Genomic DNA, 21,952 nt, shown 5'->3' with positions numbered 1-21,952 from the left:
TCATCAAATACCGAGCTTTATCAGTTTACCAGCTTATATGCAGGACATAACTAGACCGGACCGGGGCTGAATTAGACGGTATCAGAGTCTACATTCCTAAATAAATACAGAGATAACATTAGCTTTAATATCGTCATACAATTGACATATATCTCATTCAACGTGCCAGCCCTTGTTTTGAACAAACTGGGGAAACGTCTTCTCACTGATTTGTAACTAGTACTCACAACGTCTTCCGAATTTTTTGTCCCCGGTGGCACTTGGGGTGCCATTATGGATTCCTTACTCCGTCTATAAATTGCATTCTATATTGTAAAGTCAACGAGTTTAATGTCATATGAGAGGTGCAGGTCAAAAGGGTTTATCTCAAAAGTGTTTAGAATGGTCTTTGGACCATTCATTCTTTTCATTTGTGGTGTAGCCTAATTTTTATCATTCTTATCCAGCATTCTTAGATAGAGAATATTTTATAGTAATGTCCATAAAAATAAAATTATAATAATTACAAATATAATATTGTTATTAAGTATAATTTAATTTTTGATTTTTTTTGTACGAATTTAACATTTAGGCTTCGTTTTAACTCAGTTATTAAACTACCTAATAAAATGATGTTTAATTTTAAGAGCTTAAAATTGTTCAAGTGTCGAGATAATTTAATTTTGTTCAATGAAATTAAGTTTACATGTCAACATAAAATAATATTTGTAATACAAATACAATTTTTGACGTATAGAAATTAATTTATACAAATTTATAAAAACCTGATGTTCTGACATTAGAAAATAAAAATTCAAAAAATAAAACTGTTCTTTATAAAATACTGGATGCAACTAAAACAACGTTAATTTGGGCAGCAAAGGATTAATATATTACAATGAAATGTAACATATGTGTTCATCATGTCCATTACCTTATACTACAAAAAATATTGAAGAAAGTTACATTAAATGTATCTTCATCCCTGAATTGAATGTATTAGTCTTGGCAATATATGTATTCCTTCCCTATTTCTAAGACTCATACACAATTTTCCGAAAATGAAAAAATATAGTATCTAATATACTAATATGTCTTTAGGTATCTTGGTTTGGACAAAGGCAAAAAATCAGCCTTAGTTATGTATATAACTTAGAAAATAAAAACTTCCTTTTTAACTTTCTCTTTTCGTTTGATATTCAACAGGTTTTTTTTATTCTTGATTACTTTTATTGTTGCTCTTTTTCCTGCTTTTTCTCATATTAAACCTTGTACATAAATATATATGGCAGAACATTTGTAGAAACATTTATTTTTGAAAAGAAAAAACGAACATGAATCATAATCAAAAAAGCTATTACTTTGATCTTAGCTTGATTTGTGTGGAAAAATATATATTATTAACGTTAAAGAAATGTAATTTTGGTATACGTGTATTTGCTAATTAAAATGTACAAAGTGGTGACACAAAACTTGCAGTAGCATGACTTTATTAGAAAAAAAATTGCGGAATCTAGAAAAGACAAACCACAACCAATTCAGGATACATTCTTTCATATTAGATTTAGATATATTTTTTATTCAATATGCAAGAACAGCCTTAACACCTTCACAAACAGATTAACAGCTCTTGGCGATGAAAGCTGTGTACATAACATACTACACTGTCCTGATGGCAGATCGGAACGAATCCAAATTTGGTAGATTAGTGCAGCTGAAATTATTCTCTAAGATGCCCCAAACTGAAATGTCCAAGGGGTCGAGGTCAGGGATGAGGAGAGTCATATAGGGGGATGGCAGAAGTCAGGCATATGGATGCTTCAGAAGTTTTGGTTCTTCCTGGGTGTATGGTTACATTTAATTTCCATTGGCTTTTTGATATAGTAGGCAGTCCTGATGGAGATGCTTTTTAGCCTGACATGGAGGACATGGCGAATTCGTTGACTTTTTTTTTTATTGGTCCGACATTTTATACACAAAAACACGGGATCAAAACAAATGTTTTGTTTTTGTTTCCACTGTCGTCTGGCTACGTAATGTCACCTCGCTAATTTAAATAGAGGGGATAACATTGTTAATAAATGTTACTCCAAGTTTTGGGTCCAACTATGTATGTGTGAATACAAAATGGCTATGAACTTTGCAAATTTATCATGATAAAAAAATATTAAACTTCTTAAAATAATGAAAGGCTTTGTATTACATTATTATTCTTCTTGAATGTTGAAATTTTATATATAACAAGAAACAAAATTCAACTCTAATACGTTCCACTCGAAATTTCGACTATTTTTGAAGAACAATTTTATGAAAAATTACAATAACTTTGTGATGTATCCGTATGCTTAAGTTTATTGTCCTTTTGCATTCATAAATACAAAGATTTATCTGTTTCATATCAGGAAGAGTCAATCGAAAAAGACAGCTGAAAAAAAACATAGTTAATCGTTCGTTCCTAAAAAAAGAAAGACATCATTATATTCACAAAAGAAGTTGTGACTACAAAACCCTTAATAAATTAATAAAGTATTTCTTAATTCCCTTATTCCTATTGGACTCACCAAATCTCGTTTTTTTATCGGCTATGGAGCTTTATAACTTAAGGTTCAAGACAATCTAATATTTATATACTTTATCAGAAAAATGCAACAATAAAGTCTGTTGTAAATACCATATTAATAAATCTACGGTATTTAAATATAATACTATCATATATTTTAATTCAACTTTGATAAGATACAAAGTGAAAAAATGTTCATTAATATATATATATTGATTTAGAATATATTTATGGAGTCTTGGATATTGAAAAATAAAAATGAAAGTATTAATGTTTTGATTAGAATGGAAGATAAATCTAAATATATGAGTGTCAGTAAGAGTCAAATCATTCCAGATAATTGTTGTTTAGTCTAAATTAATGCTTTACATCAAAGACTTTGAACTACGTTCAACGCCTTTAATGTTTTAAGCATAATGTGGAACAAATATTTACCATGTGAAGCATGAGATTAGACTCTTTGAGGAAAGAAAAAGTTCAAAATAAGCAATGTGCAGAAGGCAAGAAGAACTTTAAGCACATATGAGTTAACATTCTGTATATTATTCCTTCTTGGAGCCAATTTGTTTCCCCATTTATTCTTACAATGAGTTATTTAATACATCCAGAGTTACATTTTTAGTATATGTAGATGAAAAAAAAAAAAAAGAACGGCCAAAAAAGCTTCAAACAAAATTTATATGGGAATCAAATGTCGAGGGATTAATTTTGCAGGATTGAATTTATTAAAAACGTATTAGCCTAACACTCTAATACACAATTTCTTTTTACAAGGATATTACTAAGGATGTTAATAATAGTTAAATTACGGTGAGTATAAATCTTGTGAGAGCCAAATTTAAATGCTCCTATTAGTAGTTATTCATCCCTAATATTAAAAATTGTAACGTCTAAGTGAACAAGGAGCAATAGAGTTGATAGTGACATCTCTAAGCAGATCTCTCAAAGATTTTTTTTATGAGATTCCCTTAGGGATGGTTTTTACTCTCACTATAATATAGACAATATTTCCAAGCCTATAAATAATAAATTAAGAAAGTAAATTAGAAATATGACATACAAAAAGATGTTACAAATATAATAGGTCTAGTAAAAATATATCCATTATTTTTCCAATAGATTTTTTTGAGTAATATGCATCTTGCATTATTTCAGTGCGATTTTTACGCTAGATGTCGTCATATAAGATTTCATACTAAAAATAAAAAAAATCCCAGAAAATTTTGTGTCATTGTTTGAGCGTGAGTCAAAAGATGAACACCAACAATGAGAAAAAAAAATCATATTTTAAAGTTTTCATTCGATTAAGAAAGCCAGGCAGCTGAAAATTCTCTCTGGCAGAATAATAATCCAGAGAATGAAGGAAGAGTTAATTCAACCTCATTTTTAAGAAAACTTATCCGTGTGTCATTTAATATATTTACAAAAATAAATGTGATTATATTTATTTGTGTATTTATTATTGCTGTTGTGAACTTAATTTATTATAGCAATAGTGCATATAAATAATAAAATAATTAAGTTAAAGTAATATAACTCTTACATCATTCCTATGGGTCTATGGATTAAATTATATTTAATCGTTTCATTTTACTTTCACTAATGTTGATATAGTGATTTAATTTTACTCGTCGCATATTTGACTTATTCAATTAAGAATATTTTGTGTAGACATTTCGTTACCCAAATCAGATATATTTGTACAAGAGGTGAGGAAGAATATTTTGGAGGTGAGAAGCTTAACTGTTATGACGTTTCACTAGATGAGCTACTCTTCTGTGACAAGGGAGATGGGGGAAAAGGAAATACAGAAGGACATGAGCAAGAATGACTCCTATTTCCATCCTCAATTCTACTAAGAAGACCTACAATAATAACTCTGTAACAAATCCTCAGGGTTACTCTTCGTCCTTTATGAGCACAAACAAATATTCAATAAGGTTTTGAATCTATATCGGAAAGGAAATTCATTAGCCAGGAATTAAATAATATTGACAACAGATGAGAATAGGAAAATTCATTTGTCAGATTACCAATTCCAATAAAACGGGACACATAAAAAATAGATACAATTTACATTACATGTAAGTAGATGATATCTCTTCAATTTTTTTTATAAATCACCTTTTTTCATATTAAAGTTTTTGTAATTTTATCTTTTAATTCATAATATATTTTGAATTAAATTTAAAGCACTGAATTGAATAAATTAAATGATTATTTTAGATTCCTTAAGGTTTGTCTACATTAAATTTCAAAGTTTCCTTCGTTAAATATATTTGCTGTATATAGGATCAAAAGAAAGTTGTAGAATATGTTTATTTTTGTTTTGACTATATAATTAATTGTTTACAGCTTAACCGATGAATACTCTATGGATAAATCATACTTTATTTTGTCTTTTCTTATTTTTTTCCAAGTTAGGACTATTGTTTAAGCAGAATAGTTTTAAAATAGGTTTAACTTGATTTTAGTTGTTGATCTATTTATTTTATTCTATTATAATATAACATATTTCTTCAATTTCTTTATACAAACATTAAATCAATTTTTTATCGTTAATTTCATAGTACTATTAGTTAGAATGGTTAGATAGGATATATACCCTTTTTTCGAAAAATGATGATTTTGTAGCAAAAAATGGAAAAGAGTTTTTAAAAATAACTTACTTTATTAGCTATGTTCAATGTTTACAGAGTAGTCAAGAATTTGAGTACCATTACTTATAACGTAAATAAATTAAGAGTGAAGACATTTCGTTAACCAAGTCAGAGATATTTCAACTGCAATATACTATATGTATTTCGCCAAAAGATTCCTAGGTTAGATGGAATAATTGTAATACTATAATGGTTACTTATACTTAATCAGTGCAACTTCATATAATCAATTAAAGGAACATTAAAAAAAACTGCAAGGGATGGATGGGGCCCAAGTTGAGAAAACTTTTATCAATCAATGTTGGCAAGAATAATTTAATATGGCACCTCCAGCCTCCACATGAGGTTAAAACATGGTGCAGGTTGCCACAATATAATTGGCAACATGTTGGGACATTGCTTCTTAATGCGGGCCTTGTGCTATTGTACATTTCTGTGTGATATCTTCCCAACCTTGCTTTCAGAGACACTTCACACACTTAAGTTGAGGGGATTCAGATCATGACTGGAAGAGGGCCAGGAGGTCTTGTCCCAGAAGTCAGCAAAGTGATCCTTGTAGAATTTCTATACCTTCAAGGGCGAATGGCTGAGGGCACCGTCTTATGGCCACCCATTGTTATTCTCAGGATAGTTCTTCTTTAGTCGGGGCAAGATTTTCCACTTCAGATAGATTTTACTTTTATAATTTTTTATTATCCTCTTTTAATATTCTCAAGAAAAATTCTCCTTTTGTCTATTATAAAAATATACTTCTGTTGAATTATTTGTAAATTTTACAATTTTTATAAAGGTTTTGTAAATTTGATTAATTGGTTGTTTTTTAGTCGTTCTTTTACTATTTTACTATAATTCTTTTTTCAATTTAAAGTATTTGCATTACTACTAATGTATTTCCTGTTCTATATATTAAATGCAATCTTTTCAAAACTAATGAGTTTATTTTTGGTCGATAAAATTTATTGAAATAATTAATATTTGATTGAAATTTTTATATAAAAAAATGAATTATAATGTTTGAACTATAATAATCTTAAATTATATATTGTTGACGACCCAAACTAAGGCTGTTAAGATTACTTTTTAAAAAAATGTATTTTTTCTCCTTGTTTTAAACCCAGGCAAGTATTTTCATTGATTTTTATGTCTGCTAAATGTATGTAATCGTTTGAAAAACTTTATAAATATATATAATGCCATTTTCTTATCCATGTCGACTGTGTATCATGTAATAATAGTTATATTTGGGGTCATGTTTTATTCCAGTACACTAACTTCATAAAAAAGTATGCTCACAAACAGAAAGTCAAATGATAATAACAACTGCTCCGGAAAAGAAAATTTATTCTGCAGATTATTAATTCCAAATAAAAACTTTAAATTTAATTTCATAAGTACATTCAAATCAATTTATTGGCTGATACTTTGCAAATACACTTTCATTTGAAGTATGTATTTTTTTGAGTGTACATTTGTATTTAGTATCTTTTAAGATATATATTTACTTGTGAAGAGATACAACTGTAGTATTTATTTAAAGAAAATTAAATTAAATTTACAAAATGAAAAGTACACATTACAAAAAATTGAAATTTACTACTTAAGATTTTCTTATAAGTAATATTAGAAGAATTAAATATGGAATTTAAATCATTAATTTTGCTGGCATTTGTGATATTTAATGCTTTACTATGGTTGCAGAAGCTTTAATTGACCACGTTCCTGTTATCAGTCGTTAACTCTCCGTTATTTTCCTTGGTTGTTTTGTAACTCTAGTTTTTTTAAAAGTGGTTACTTTTAAAAAAGTACCCTGCTTGTCTTTGGTAATTTTTCAACTTTAGTTCCAATTTAATTTTCATAACTGTATAACTTTTTAAAGAATAAATTTAAAAATATTTAAGATTAATTTTTACATCATCCTTTTTGACCAAAAGCACAATTTCAAAAATTATACAAATAATAACTACAATCTATAGAGTAATTTTAAAAAACTACTGAACATAAATGATGGAAAAATAAGTAGTAGTTTAAAGCAATAATAAAACTATAATAATGTGTTTTTGTATAATTATCACAAATAATAACAATTACCCTATTAATTATTATATTTTTCTTGACATTTTGTTAATAAAAATATATCAAGAACTTATATAAATATGTTAATCTAATTTATTAAGTTTTAATACAATAGTTACATAAAAAATGGATCTCCAAATAATACATACCTATAAACATGTAAATGCTACTAATAGTGGCGATCGATTAATTAATTAATTTACCGTGTCCTATCTGGGTCCTTGGATCTTTTTATCTCCTAGGGATAAATAATTGTATTTACTTTGTTTAAGTCATATTTATAAATAATGTTTATCCCAGAATTGTTTTCAAATGTCCTATATAATTATCAGCAGTAATGGGGAAAAGAACAAATCTTTTATGAGTTTATATTTTCAAATGTATTTCTATAAACTTAATTTATTTATTGATTGATTCAAATAATTGTAAAAAATATTTTGTCCAATGTTATAGAAAGTTACAAATTTAAATATTAAAATGTATCAATTAATATTAATATTGTATATCTTTATTAGACAATAGAAAGGTTAGGATCATAAAACTCCTTAATAATATTATCACACGATCCTAATATTCATAACAAACATGAAAAATCCTTCAAATATGGCTTATATCATGCAAAAATGTAATTATTTTATTAATTATTATTTTCTACGAGGTCATTTATTATTTTTTTGTAGCTTTAAATTATGAACAACTCTATTGTTTTGTCTTTGCTAAGGAGTTTCATAATTATCGATCCTTTTTTGACAAAATTGTGATGTTGTCCATATACTCAAAAAATATTCCATTCATATTTATCATTCAGAATGTTTAGTGTTTACTTCTTTTTGACTGACGATTATGAAGAGACTTCTCCACGTAGGACCAACGTAGTCCAACGGATTCAAATCCGGTGATGAGGGAGGCCCAGAGGAGAAGGGTACGAACGCAAAAGCATTGCTTTTCAGCCATTCTTGCGTCCGCTTAGCTTTGTGGGTCGCAGCCGAGTCCTGCTGCCACATCCACGGCCTGTCGCTGACAACAGACTTGCCATGGCTCTCATGGAATGCTGGGGGTCCTCGTCGATGATGTCCCTGACCTTGTTGATGAAGCTGACGTTCTGGACAATCCTGGTACTCTTCTCATCCTTCTTCTTCCTATCAACAACGTCCATCGGGTCCAATGACTCATCCAGCTGCTTCCTGAGACTTCTGACCGTTCTAACTGTTATTGCCAGAAGGCCAGAGATGTCAACATTGCTTAATTTCATGTGATCACTAAGCATAATCTGAATAGCAGCGCACCTACGATCTCTGTCATTGAACATAATGACTTTTCTTTGGCACTTAAAATGATGCTATCGCTACATAACTGAAGCCTATGAATTTTAACACCAAAAACAGACGGATCAGACATCAGCTGATGGATAAATGTCAAATGCAGCAGATTTTGTCCCTGCACCCTGTATATCAAAAAAAGGTCAAACAGCTAGAAGGAAATATTTGTAGGTTATTATGGCTGCTCATTAGTGATGAATCGAATATTTGCATATATATATCATCTGCATTTTATCCATTAATATTCTAACCTAGGTATATCCGTACGTTGCTAAATTATTTACCCACATTTCTATTTAAAGTTAGAAGTTTTTATTATTTGATTCCACTTTGAATTACTAAGACATAACTGGACGACAAGTGAAATTGAGAGGACGTAGAGGCAAAAAAAGCCCATCTGAAAAGAGTTATAAATAGTACGCATTTTCCGTGTGTTAAGTAAATAACCCGAAAATTAACATGGTAACGCTGAAAATTTGAAGAATGTTTGAGAGTAGTACAGCTTAGTTGTCTGACGTTTTAGCTGCTATCAGCTGTAAGAAGAAAAAGAAAATAAGCACAATCTCACTCTGTATTTATTCTGTACATACATTAGCAGGTGCTACTTCTTTTTCGATCCTCAATTCTATTCAAACATGACTATTCCTTTTATAATCAGTCACGAAAATCGTATGTATAATGGGCATTTAAAAAAAAAAAGAAACCGGATAATCAACATCGCAACCCGTACTGTTTGAAGATTTTTTTTTTGTAGGAGATCAGCTACAATGAGAAGGAAATAAGTAAGGACCTTGACGATAATTTTTCCGATGTCGATCTCTAATTTTACTCATAGTCATATAAGGACTTAAAATTATAAATCTAAAACAAATCTTGAGGATTATGCTCCGTCTTTTATGAGCACTTTTGTTTTTGAATATAATTGAATTTATTTAGAAACGGATGCTCACTACTCAGGAGTTAAATAATAATGGCAACTGCTTAGGAACAGAAAATTCATTCTTCATATTATCTATTAAAAAAATTGAATTTTTATTTTGCTCTAGAGTCTTTAATGGTGCGATTTATAGAAATCAATGAATTGCATCAATTTCTAATATACAAAAAACGATTTTTTTCAATTTAAAAAAAAAGTTCTTTGAACTTGCACTACTCCACAAGTAATAATGATAGAGAGCTTAAATTGGTGTCATTAGATCTCATGTTATACAATAATTCTAATTTAGTGTAAGTTGTTCAAATAATGTAATTGGGACTAGATTTATTAACTTTTCAGACATATGCCGGATCGCCAATAACTAATTACATAAATAAATAATCATCCACAATCATTAAAAAGATATTTATCTAGGTTAAGTTACGCATCGTCATAGTTACCAAATTATCGGATATGCAACTGTTACGACAAAAGAATTTTTTACTACTTCAACCTAGGAAATATATAGAGATTGTTATGTAATCTTCACAAATTTCTAAATGATCCTGTAAAACTTCAAATCGATCGGTGATGTACTTTTTCAGTAACATAGTTTTAAATTTCGAAGTTTTAATAGTATGCATTTAAATTTAAATTTTTTTTAAATTTTCTGGTGTGTCATAATATAAAGATATTTCGTCTCCATTTAATTATATTAGAACAATAATTAGAGTGAGAAAGGGAGTTATATCTTTCTTATTTTCAGTTCCTCCCTCTATTCATTCTCATAAAATAATATATTATCCTTAATCTCAATGATTGCCAAATCATCAGAGATTCCATTGCGTAAAAGAGTATATAGGTTTTATTTTAAATTTTATTCACCCCAGAAATGAACGTTTAAAACAGTTTTTGCTATGTATATTTTTTCCAATATTTTTCTTGTTTATGGTGTCCGAAATAAAAAGTACTAATTTAAAACTTGTCCGAATTTATAAACTCAAGGCGTTTTGTGGATGAGTTTTAAAATTTTTAATAACCTAATTAAATGATATTCCATGGAAAATATTCTGTCAATATTTTTATTAAAAAAATCTATGTGTCTGACAATACGTAACTATTAAATTTTGCGTTTCTTTATTTGAAATAACGCAAAACCTCTCAATTAAAAGGTATTTAAAGATAAACAAAACACACACTTGTTTTTAAAATATCAAAGTTTGGTTTATTGAATGTATGGACAATGGGGAACGTCACCTATCTGATATGATTTTCAAAACTTTTAATGTCTACTATTATTATGGAACATGAATAAAACTTCTTTATTTTTTAATAAAAGTTTTATAGTCTTTTAGAAAAAAGAAGAGTTATGTTGTCGTAAACTGTATATCAAATAAATAACTATGTTCCGATTGATAGACTTGCTATTCCTATTTTAGGTTAAAAAATCACAAAATAATGGATGACTTGTGTAACTTATGATAGAACAAAAAGAAAAAAAAAAAAATAAGGGGACTAAGTGATATGAAGTACACACGATAAATAATTGTATTTCTAATGATTATTTGTTATAAACGAAAGTGTCATAAATCATGCAAACGTAACACAGGATATACTTATTATTACATATAAACTTTGTAACATTCGGAGAGGTGGGTTAAACCTCATAAATATGTTATATACCTAGGTAATATCAAGAATCATCATGATATATGTATTGACACTTTACCAAAATGACTCGTTTGATATTGATGATACCACATAATTGTAGACTCATGGAAGAGGCACACTTTTTAACATTGTAAGATGTGTGGAAAATATTTATTTTTTTAAAGGTTAACAATAATTTATTTATTAAAAAATTAAACCTACTATGTAATTTTACATACAGATTATTTGTTTCTGTGCTCTGTAAAATAAAACAATAAAAATAAATAAATAAGCATTTTTTTATCAGTCTAAATTTTATAGATTAGAAGATAGTTGCATATTTTTTCTTGTTTATTTACATGAAGGCAAGCAAAGGATTCGTTATTTGACCTACTTCAATTTTCCTCTAAAAAACTGGACTCTTTGTGCTGTAAAAACTTCATCCACTAAGAGAAAAAATATATTTTGGATAACTTATAATGTAGTAGCATCATAGAATAATCCATTGTAGACCAAACTATGGAAAATTAGAGGAGTATATTATATTTTAAAGTTTAAAATAATTTTCCACTATTTTTTGAAAGGCAAAATAGTCTTACAAGTACTAAGAAAATTAGGAGTTAACATATCTCTCTAAATGATGAAATCCTGCCTACTTTTGGTTTAATTTGTTAAAAACGCATTATTGAATAGTAATATATATATTTAAATATAACTTTACAATATTATCACTGCACAATTGCTATGTTGAAAGCTGTTCTCACAATAGCAGTAAAAATGTATCTCCCAAAAATAATGTAACTGACAACTGATGTTTAGAAAGGTTTTACTTCAGGACTATCATAAGTCTTGCTTCCACCTTCTTCTCGCAATTTACGAAACACAATTCCTACCTATATGTAGAGTTGTAAATCCAAAACATTTTCACTATACAATGTTTTATATAGTTTGCAACATGGAGAGTTTCTTATTTTTATTTTCTGAAGCTGTTATAATTATTTTTTTACTTCTCGATAACAGAAAACATTCAAACAATAGAATGAATCCAGGAATATGTGTGTTCATGAATGGTGAAGATTAACATAAATTATTTCTTGGAGCGTTATATGTGTAAATACTTGTTGAACTCTGTAATGCTTACAATAATATTTTCGGTTTCTTTTTTTTATACTGAAAATATTTACGATTTATACTTACATGTTTATATTAAATTCAATATAAAAGAAAGTAAAATCGATTTGTCCATAGATATTTATCCTTTTTATTATTACATAAATGACCTTAAAAAAATAAATAATACACTTAAAAGAATTTTTAGGGATAATAATCCCTCTTTGAAAAGAACAAACAAAAAACATTTAAGTCTTTGTTAAAATGTATAGTTATGGCAAAAGTTAGGAACTTGGTATGAGATAATATTTTTTATTTTGCTCTTAATTTATTTCAACAAGAAAATAATCATATTATGTTTCAAAATATCCTAATAAATATACATAACGGATATATATTTAATCAAGTGTTGTAGTTAAGAAGTATATAATTCAACATACTTACAACAACTTTGCTCTAATTTGTTTCCCTTTTGTTATAAGTATTTTTGTCCGAAATATGATGCAAATCAGGGGCGTTGTTAGCCTTCATCATTAGTACTAAAAATTATCAACACCGTAATCTTTTTTCGGAGGGGGGGGAGGTCGAGTGATATTATTTTTGTTCTGCATATTGCGCGCATGTATTAATGTATTATTATATCTTCTTTATGTTTTATAATGTAGTTTTTAATTAAATTTGTTTGACTTTTTGAAAGATTTTCAAATCAAAAAGCGTCATGAATGACCTTTAACGATGGTTATTATCTTGATTAGATAAATAAAATGCCAAATAAAAAATATATTCTGCTACAAAATTCCCATTTTTTGTCATTATCGGTACACTCTAGTGTTTATATATACAGATGACCATGTATACGGTATAATTTCCCTTCAACACGGTGCTTACTTACACTCAAGGTAAAAGCGCCTCATTTTTGAAAGGAAAAGGGTAATTTTGTTTATACTAAGATGAGAGTAAGTAGACGAAAATGAAGAGAAAGAAAAAGCAGGAGAAGGGAAAGTATTGAGAAGAGAATAATTTTTCACGAGGCCAAAAAAATATCATCGTTGAAGGATCAGTTAGTAAAAATTTATGGCATGTGTCTGATAGAAAATTTGTGATTTATTTTCGCTAAGAAAAAGTTGTGATCTATTTTATGTTTTAAAGAAAATTTACAAAGTAAGTTTTTTTTTCAAGGATACAACAAAACGCAAAATTCTCCATGAAAAAACATTTATAGCTCTTTGTATATTAGAAGGAAACTAACAATTGACTAAAAAATATATTTTAATTTGTCAAATGGTAAAATTTCATTATTCAATAATGAACTAAACGCAAATAACATTAGTCAACAAAATTTTAATATTTCCCTGCATTTACTTTGAGATGCAAAAGCAGGATAATGACATTTATAACCAAAAATTTCTTCATTCTCTGAAGAAGATAACTTTACAAACATCAATATTCCAAATGTTATTTAAGATTTATGCTTGAAAAAATAGATATGTATATTGATTAAAATATCAATGCTTCATGATAACATATAAAATGTTGTTCATTGTATGCCACAAAAACATACATTTTGGAATATAAAGGATATTCTTATGTTTCTTGAGGTAAAAACAATGAGGAACACACCCTTCTCCATCCGAGGGAAAATAATTTTTAACTAGTGTAATTAGTAAACCATTGTTTCAAAGGATTCATTATTGAAAGACATGCTATCAGAATCACTATCAAAAGTATCATAGCTATTTAGTATTAATGAAAGTTTTTTTCTTGAAAATTTGTATTCACATTTTTTATGGGAATAAAAAAAGTTTATATTGATAATTTTAATAAGTAAACGTTCTTGTTTTTTTAAAATTTTAGTTGACTATTGGAATTAATGAATATATATACAATACCCACATTCCTTGACCTAATTTCCGTTTCTTGTAATCTTTTGTTCATATATGGTACGTCAACAAAAAAACAATATTGAACAAGCATCAAGAAAATGATGAAAATGTCCAATTTATATATATGCTACTTCTTCAATATACCTCTCCCCACAACCCACACCCCACCCCCAACCCATGATGAACAATATATTGAGAATTTGTTTGATTTATGTGACTGTATGGGGGGGGTGACCGTATGGGCCAGAAGTTGTATTTCCAATATAATAATACTATTTTTCTTTTCATTTTGAGCTTGAGATTTTATTAACTTTACGGGCAATTTCTGACGACTTCGATAATATATTAATAGTGCTGGAGGAAAATTAGTAGAAGAACACAAATAAAATCCAGGCTTCTTTAAAAAGAAATTGTTTGCTTTTGTGTTGACGAGCCAAATATATTCATTGACATCTCAACTTCTAGTAGAAGTATGTAAAACATCAAGTCTTCAAAATATTTTGAAGTACCGTGTTTTGCCCGATTTTCTAAAAGGTATTATTTTAATATGTCAAAGAGAGTTTTTCATTCAAATTTAAATGATTACAAAGGGCGAAAAAAGTCTTAATTTAGGAAATATAACACCAAAATTTTTTAAGTCACTTCATTTGGCTATCCAATTTCAAGTTTAATTTTAGTACAACTAAGCTAATGAACATTTTGTGCAGTTTGGATAATTTATTTTACCTCTAAGGGAGAAAAATGTCAACATATTTTTTAAATAAAACATTTAATATTGATTTGCTGAAAGAGAGCTTTCATTTTTAATTAAAGCAAGTGACAAATCAATCATGTCCTTAATTGAATTATAGAAGTAATATTGTGCAGATATATGATCGATATATATATATTTAACTTTCATTTTTGAACCCTTTTATAAATAAGAAAATAAAAGACATTCGTTTAACCCTTATGTCGTCTTTACTTTTAATATACACCTCTTGTATGACGTGTCAAAATGACCTACTCTTAAATATTTATTATAAACATAGTATTTGTTTTAAGTTTATGATAAATTATATTTTATAAGATGAATTAACAGTATAATAACTAATTTTTGATTTAAATAATTCCATATAAAAAATTACTATAAAAACCAAACATAATTATACGACGCATACATTTTTCGTATATTTCTATAATTTATTAATAAAACTAATGAAAAACATAATTGAAAATTTAAAACAAAGCTTTATACAACAATGCAAGTTTTGGCTTTACAGTTGTATTTTTTATATTTTGATTATGAACATGTTGTTTTACAGTCTTTTTCGGAGATGCGAAATTGATATAATTGAGTATGTCTGGAAGTCTTTCAACGCCATTATAGCCTTAAAAATTAACATACTACTCTCTGCGTTCCAAAGAGAAGGAGTAGTCTCACCAAAAGATCGATATACATATACGAATACCAATAATAAAATGTAGGCTTGAAATTCAGTCTAATCACGGGCTGTCCAATCTTTGTGATATCTTCTAAGGCCTTTCAAATTAGTCATTTTCAATGTGGTTCGTTCAATATTTAGAGTGATGAATATGCAAAATCCTGAAAGGATGTCCTCTGAATGGGCTATGGCATGTATTCTTGGCGTCCACTCCATTCATGGGGGTCAAAATTTTCTAATTTTATGATATAAGAATCTTCGTCCATGTCTAGAAACAACATTATTTGTTTTTTTGAAAATCTAAGAATTTTAATATTTTTTAATGTAATTTTTTTCCTAAGCAGTTAAGTGATAATTTTATATAATAAAAGAATTATTTTTCTTTGGTATTAGGAAAATTGGAAAGGCCGAATATTATCACCAAAAAGTTACTTTTAACTAAACCTATGAAACTCTTGAAATTGCCTGAAATCATCGAAGTTTTGTGTTAAAGGCAATTTAGTTTTTAGAAAATGTATTTGCTCCGTTTACCTTCATCATTAAGAGGCGCTTAACTTACAAAATGCATCATTTAATTGTTGTTTTTTTCTTTTGAATAGCGTTTGATTAAAAAGAAAGGTAAATGGTGATAATTCTTAGTTACCTTTAACAAAACGAGGTCGAGTTTATGTTTATATAATTGGTCAATTATAGCTAAAAGTAAATTTATACTAAATATAATAAAAAGTGTTTATAAACCCCAATTTTTCTACAAAAAGCATCATTTTCACAAATGGAAGTGAATCCTCCTACATGTTTGGAAACTAAAGAACCTCTAGATAAGGAAGTTGTAGTATTCTTGCTCTCCGGAAAATTCTTCTCCGTCCTTTTTTTTCAGGATTTTTTCTTTTCCTAAGAAAGATAACTTTTATTGGAGATTATAAATTAATACCTCCTTTAAAATCTTACCCCTCTTGAAATTTTTTTTTATATGTCCTACCTAAGGTAATAACCCTCTTCTGGGAAATTTCTAAATTTCTCTTTGGTCAATTTCCCTTGTACCATTTTCTTCATATGTCACTACTAAAATTTTATTGATAATTTATCAAAAAAAAAAAGAGTTGTTCCACTTTTGTGATAATACAATACGTTTGAAACGGGAAATATAAAAAAAAATTGCATTTTTTCAATTAATCGATCATATATTTATAATTTCATCCATGAAGTTTGTGAGTCAAAAAGTTGTAGACTGGTTTACGTTGAAGATTCAAAGTATCATGTATTAAATTTGATACGTATAACATTATGGGGTAAACTTCTTAATTTACACTTATATATATATAAAACGATTACTTTTTTTTTTAGATTCACGGTAGACTAGTGACATCATATTCTAGACAGTGTATTTTTTAGATTGAACCTTGTCTTTCCATTTTATTAATATTCCATTAGTGAACATCATTTATATAAGGTGGTTAATGAACTACCGTGTGTAGAAAAAGTAATGAGTCAGTAAAATACTCATAATTGATCAGGATGATTTTGTAAATACAAAAATTTATTCAACAAATTTACATAATAATAATGCACAATAGTTTTAAATCTGGCCACTATAAGCCTTAAGATAGTTGACCAATACACTTTCTTCTTTTTGGCTTACTATGACATCTTCATCGTTGGGCTGGCCTTAAAGGCAACTATGAAGTCTTCAGGCTTAACTGTGGTGGCCCTTCCACTCTTGGGTTTGTCCTTAAGGTTATTCCGATCAGCCAAAAGATTTCTGACACGACAGGCCACATGGCCTTGTTGACGTTTATGGCCTTCAGGATGTACGTGGTGGTCCTCCAGGTGCGTATGAAATTGCCTATGATGGCTCTTCTTGCCTCCATCGCAACTTATTCAGAATTTTTGTTTACATAATGTACATCAATCAAAGCCTTAGAATCTAAGCTTTTCAAAAATAATAGGAACTTTAGGATTTGATCAACAACACCTATTCAAAACAGTATTATTAGAAGGTGTCATTACTTTTTCTTTACCCAGTAGGTGAAATGAAATCCAAAAAATAAAACTTATTAAAATATATGATAAACAATGTTGGACGATTTTCATAATTACAACGATTAAATTTTGTATCATTTTTATTTAAATTTCAATCCATTTTCCACATTTAAATATATTTTTAAGTGATAAAAATACTTGAATGAATATGAAAATAAAATAAAAGGAACGATTTTAAGGTAAACAACTTATCGAATAATCATCATTCAAAAACAGCAAAATCTACGAATAAATATTAAACATGGTATTATCAAGATGAATCAATACTTCCGTATATAGATAAACTGATTCAAAGGTATTGGGGATAAAATGTAATTTGATTAAATAAGAAGCATTTGAATCAATCTTGGTGTGTTAATTCTAATTCAAAAATTGTTTATGATAAATAATTTTTTTGTTAGTTATTTATTTAAATATATATACGTAAAGACCAATCAAAATTTTGTTTATTTGACCTTTTATTAAGTCCTAAAGAAATACAGAGCCTTGGTTTTATAGTGCCTAATTATTTTCCAAATGAATTTATATATATATACACTTTTCGATCTAACTAATAGCTTTCTTTCCTCACATTGATTAGTTATGAATAGATACGATTTCTATTAGTACTAGATTCAAATTCAATCAATTGTACTACGGAACTTAAAATATTATGCTAGTTCCTTGTAGATTTGAAAGTAAAATACATAAGCAACTTTCACTTCCAAAAAAAATTCTATTTTTTTATACGTTTACTATCCTATTTTTCTGGATGGGATCTTCCCAAATCAAATGTAAGCATATTTCTCTAATAAAATTAAGGTTTGTTTAGAAAGTAATTCTATTTCCAAATTTTTGCTTCTCCCTCAAAAAAATTACTCGAAATCCTATAATAAGTATTAAACTACAAAAACTATGTAAATCCAGACTAGACACATATCAAATTAAGACATATTTATGATTAACACTTTAATTACCTTCTACAAGAATGATAAAAATATGTAGAATTAAGATTTTTAAAATAACCAAGATTTTGTTGACATCTGAGTCTGTGGTGGTATTATCACAATATCAATATTTTTAACCGAAATTGGTATCGATATTTCAATTCTTTGTCAATCATAACAAAAATATACCTTTAATCTTCTGTTAGTGAACTAGTATATTATAAAGCCCAAGATTTATATGAATGTTTCTTATTCCTTTGAATCTGTATTTTATTGACAAAACTTTTCAATATACTCCTGAAATATTAAATATCCTTATATAAAAATCTTTATTTATATTGATATTTCCATTTTTAGATTTAATCGTATATTTAGAAATTATTAATCGAGATTTTGTGAATTTAATTAACTAAACCCGCGTAATAGTCGTTCTTTTGTTTGTTTTTTCATTGGACTCTTCTTTTCAATGTTAAGTACTACAGAAGCTAAATAAATGTAATATTGTAGTTAATATTATATACAGGCAGGGTACTTGGACTCGTGAGGTTATTTTAAAAATACTTAAATAATTTTTAATTTCCAAAATATAGTAAAAATAAAAATTCTTACCCAACTTTTTAAGCAATGCATTTGCAAACTTGGTCACTCAATTTGGCCACCTTGAGCATCAATCACAGTCTTTAGTCTTCTCCGGAATGCCTTGCAGGAGTTGATGACATACTCATCAGACAAGTTGTCCGACAAAGGCACTATACAGCCGTAAGTGAATCCACGTTTGGTTGTTGAGTTTTGTTGGTAAGCCTCTGCAAAGTGCCCCACACAGCAAAGTTTAGTGGGTTCCAATCTGACGAGAAATAGGGCCCATCTCTTCATCTCTCCTCCTGGTACTCAAACCCTCTGTCAGAATTTGGCATGGTGTCTTCATGTATGATAACTATAGCAAGTTGCCCTTCACGGCCCTCTTGATGTTATTAGCAGCCACAGATAAGTTGTAGGGGAGGCGATTCATCGGTTAGATAGGGTCCTTCTTGATATTCTTCTCTAATGTTCACAAGAACTCTCTTTAAATTGTGCCCTTCACTTCCTGCTTTCTTCTAGAGGTCTTTTCCATCATCCTTCGTCTTGGGCGACCTTGAAAACAGGGCTCCTGGAACACTTCAACGTGTCCATTATCCTCACCACTTAAGCTTCAGCATCTAAGAGATCTGAGATGCGCTGTTTAATGATGAAGAAATCTTTAGTATTATTTATGTACAATGGAATATTGAAGCATAATGCAAACAATAATCAAACAACATTTTTATATTAATGATAACATTAAAATAAATTAACAGTCCATGTTTTGCAGAACAACCTTGTATATTACACACAACATCCGCAAAACTTATGCGTAATTATTTGTTTCCAAAATTTGCATAAGGAAATGGTTTTTAAGGAAATTTGTATCAATTATAAAAATTAATGCTTATAATAAGAGTAAAAAAATTATATCCGGTTAACATCGCAACCTATGTTTCTAAGATTGATTTTTCTCAATGTCATATATCGATTAAAGTATTTTTAGGATTTTAATTGATGTTTACACCTGGAAAAAGTGAAGGAAAAGCTAAAAAAAAAATGATAAAAATTTGAAGGACATAATTATTATAATCTTTCGACTGTTTATGATGTTATTAGATACGTTATATTTTAGGGGTTTCTTTTATATCCAATTCAATAACCGGATTATAAAAAGGAATGTTCACAAACGTTCCCATCCCATTGTCTTTATAATACCGCTATGCGAAGGGAATTGAGTCTGCTGATGTGTTTTTAAAATCTCCCCATTTACAAATCGAATTTATTTGTAGCCTTAAAAAAAAGGCAGACAAATGTGCTGTCTCGTTCAAGTCCTCCATTAGAAAATAAACAACTGATATATACAAAACAAATAAATATGACATATATGTATACAGTAAACATCTGTACTCTGAAAAAATGATGTGCTTTGTATGGATACACGTACACAGGGAGATAATAATATATATATTTATGTTAGACGTACCCACCTCATAAGAAACATTTATGTATGTATATTTAAGCCCTGTTCTTAAATGTACATATACGTACCTATAAAAATATGATTTATTTTTTGGAAACAACAACAACTACATAGCATAATCCACTCAAAATAAAATAAAACAAGCCTTCGCCCATATTTATACCTATCTAATATTTGTATACATAGGTTGAAAATGTGTTAAAATGTTCTACAAATTTGATATTCGTATATGTTACCTTGAAAACACACAAAATTAAAACATTTTAGGTTATTATATTTAAACACATCTCTTTGTTTCTCTGAAATAGAAAAAATGATAAAAAATAAATCAATCTTTATTCATGTGCTTGTGAATATACTTTGAATTGACGTCTATCTGATTATTTATAAAGTTTTTAAAATATAATTTTGATAAAATGTTGTTTTCACAAAAAATAATAAACAATAACGTTCTGAATAATATTTGTAGTACATTTAAAAAGTGTACTAAAAATATTTTATACCCTCAATCCTCTGCAATTATTAGCACATTTAATTTATATAGATAAGGAGATAAAACAGTTCTCACTTACTCTTTTTATGATAAACTATAGATGGGAAAAACGTCGAGAAAAATAGTAGTTTTAACACTGGAAAAGAAACAAGACTGTTTCGTGCGCCATGACTTTTATTTTTGTTCGTTATTTAACAAATCTTTGAAGTGTTGACACATATCACTGAATAATAAATTTATGCATACTTTAAATGATTTTTTGAAAGAAAATACTTAATAAATTAATGATACATGTGCTTAAATAAAATTTACAATATTTTTTCCGCAATATTGTTAATGTAAATGTAGAATGTTCACCTCTCTATACATAATAATAATTAACTAGATCCCCCTAAAATCATTGGTCAGGGAACTGATGGTAAAAAGGGTTTTAATTCCAGATTATCATAAGTATAGCTCCCATCTTTTCCTCACGCTTTACGAAATGCCCAACCTTCAATATATTACAATACATAACAATCTCTATTGCAACTTAATTATTCCTTCAAAAAGAGAATGATCATAGGTACAAAGTTAACTTGAAGTTCGTAGTGGCGTTGTCTTGATTATAATATTTATATTCCGTTACCAGTATAGATATTTGTATTTCAGTACTTTTTGATACTTATTTAAAGATAAATACATAACAAAAGCGTGTTTTTTTAACATGCAATAACATAGGTGTAGGCTGAACATAGGTTTATTGTGGGGGCAAACATAGAAATAGCATAGCTTTAAAAAAAATGTTATTCTTACTTTTTGTAAGGTAATTTTGTTTGTGTTAAGGGTCAAAATTTCATTGGGGATCCATTTTAATTTAACGTAATGAAGTAATTTAG

General features: G+C 28.2%; 1 protein-coding gene across 5 annotated transcripts in view; it reads left to right on the top strand.

Annotated features, from left to right (window-relative positions):
- Nucleotides 1–21,952, top strand: part of LOC121125699 (band 7 protein AGAP004871) — a 430,618-nt gene that overhangs the window by 212,936 nt on the left and 195,730 nt on the right. For 2 of the 5 annotated variants that reach the window (XM_071891499.1, XM_040720906.2), the window contains exon 1: nucleotides 13,326–13,495. The exons of 1 other annotated variant lie outside the window; for it this stretch is intronic. The gene's annotated coding sequence lies outside the window, so the exon portion shown is untranslated. Of the gene's footprint in view, nucleotides 1–13,325; nucleotides 13,496–21,952 lie in introns of those variants that run through there. 2 more of the 5 variants (XM_040720912.2, XM_071891494.1) reach the window with 2 other exon arrangements.

This window comes from Lepeophtheirus salmonis, chromosome 1, assembly GCF_016086655.4.
Source record: "Lepeophtheirus salmonis chromosome 1, UVic_Lsal_1.4, whole genome shotgun sequence".
NCBI lineage: Eukaryota > Metazoa > Arthropoda > Copepoda > Siphonostomatoida > Caligidae > Lepeophtheirus > Lepeophtheirus salmonis.
Note: the sequence above shows the minus strand (reverse complement) of the source record. Positions and strands in the feature narration are given on the sequence as shown.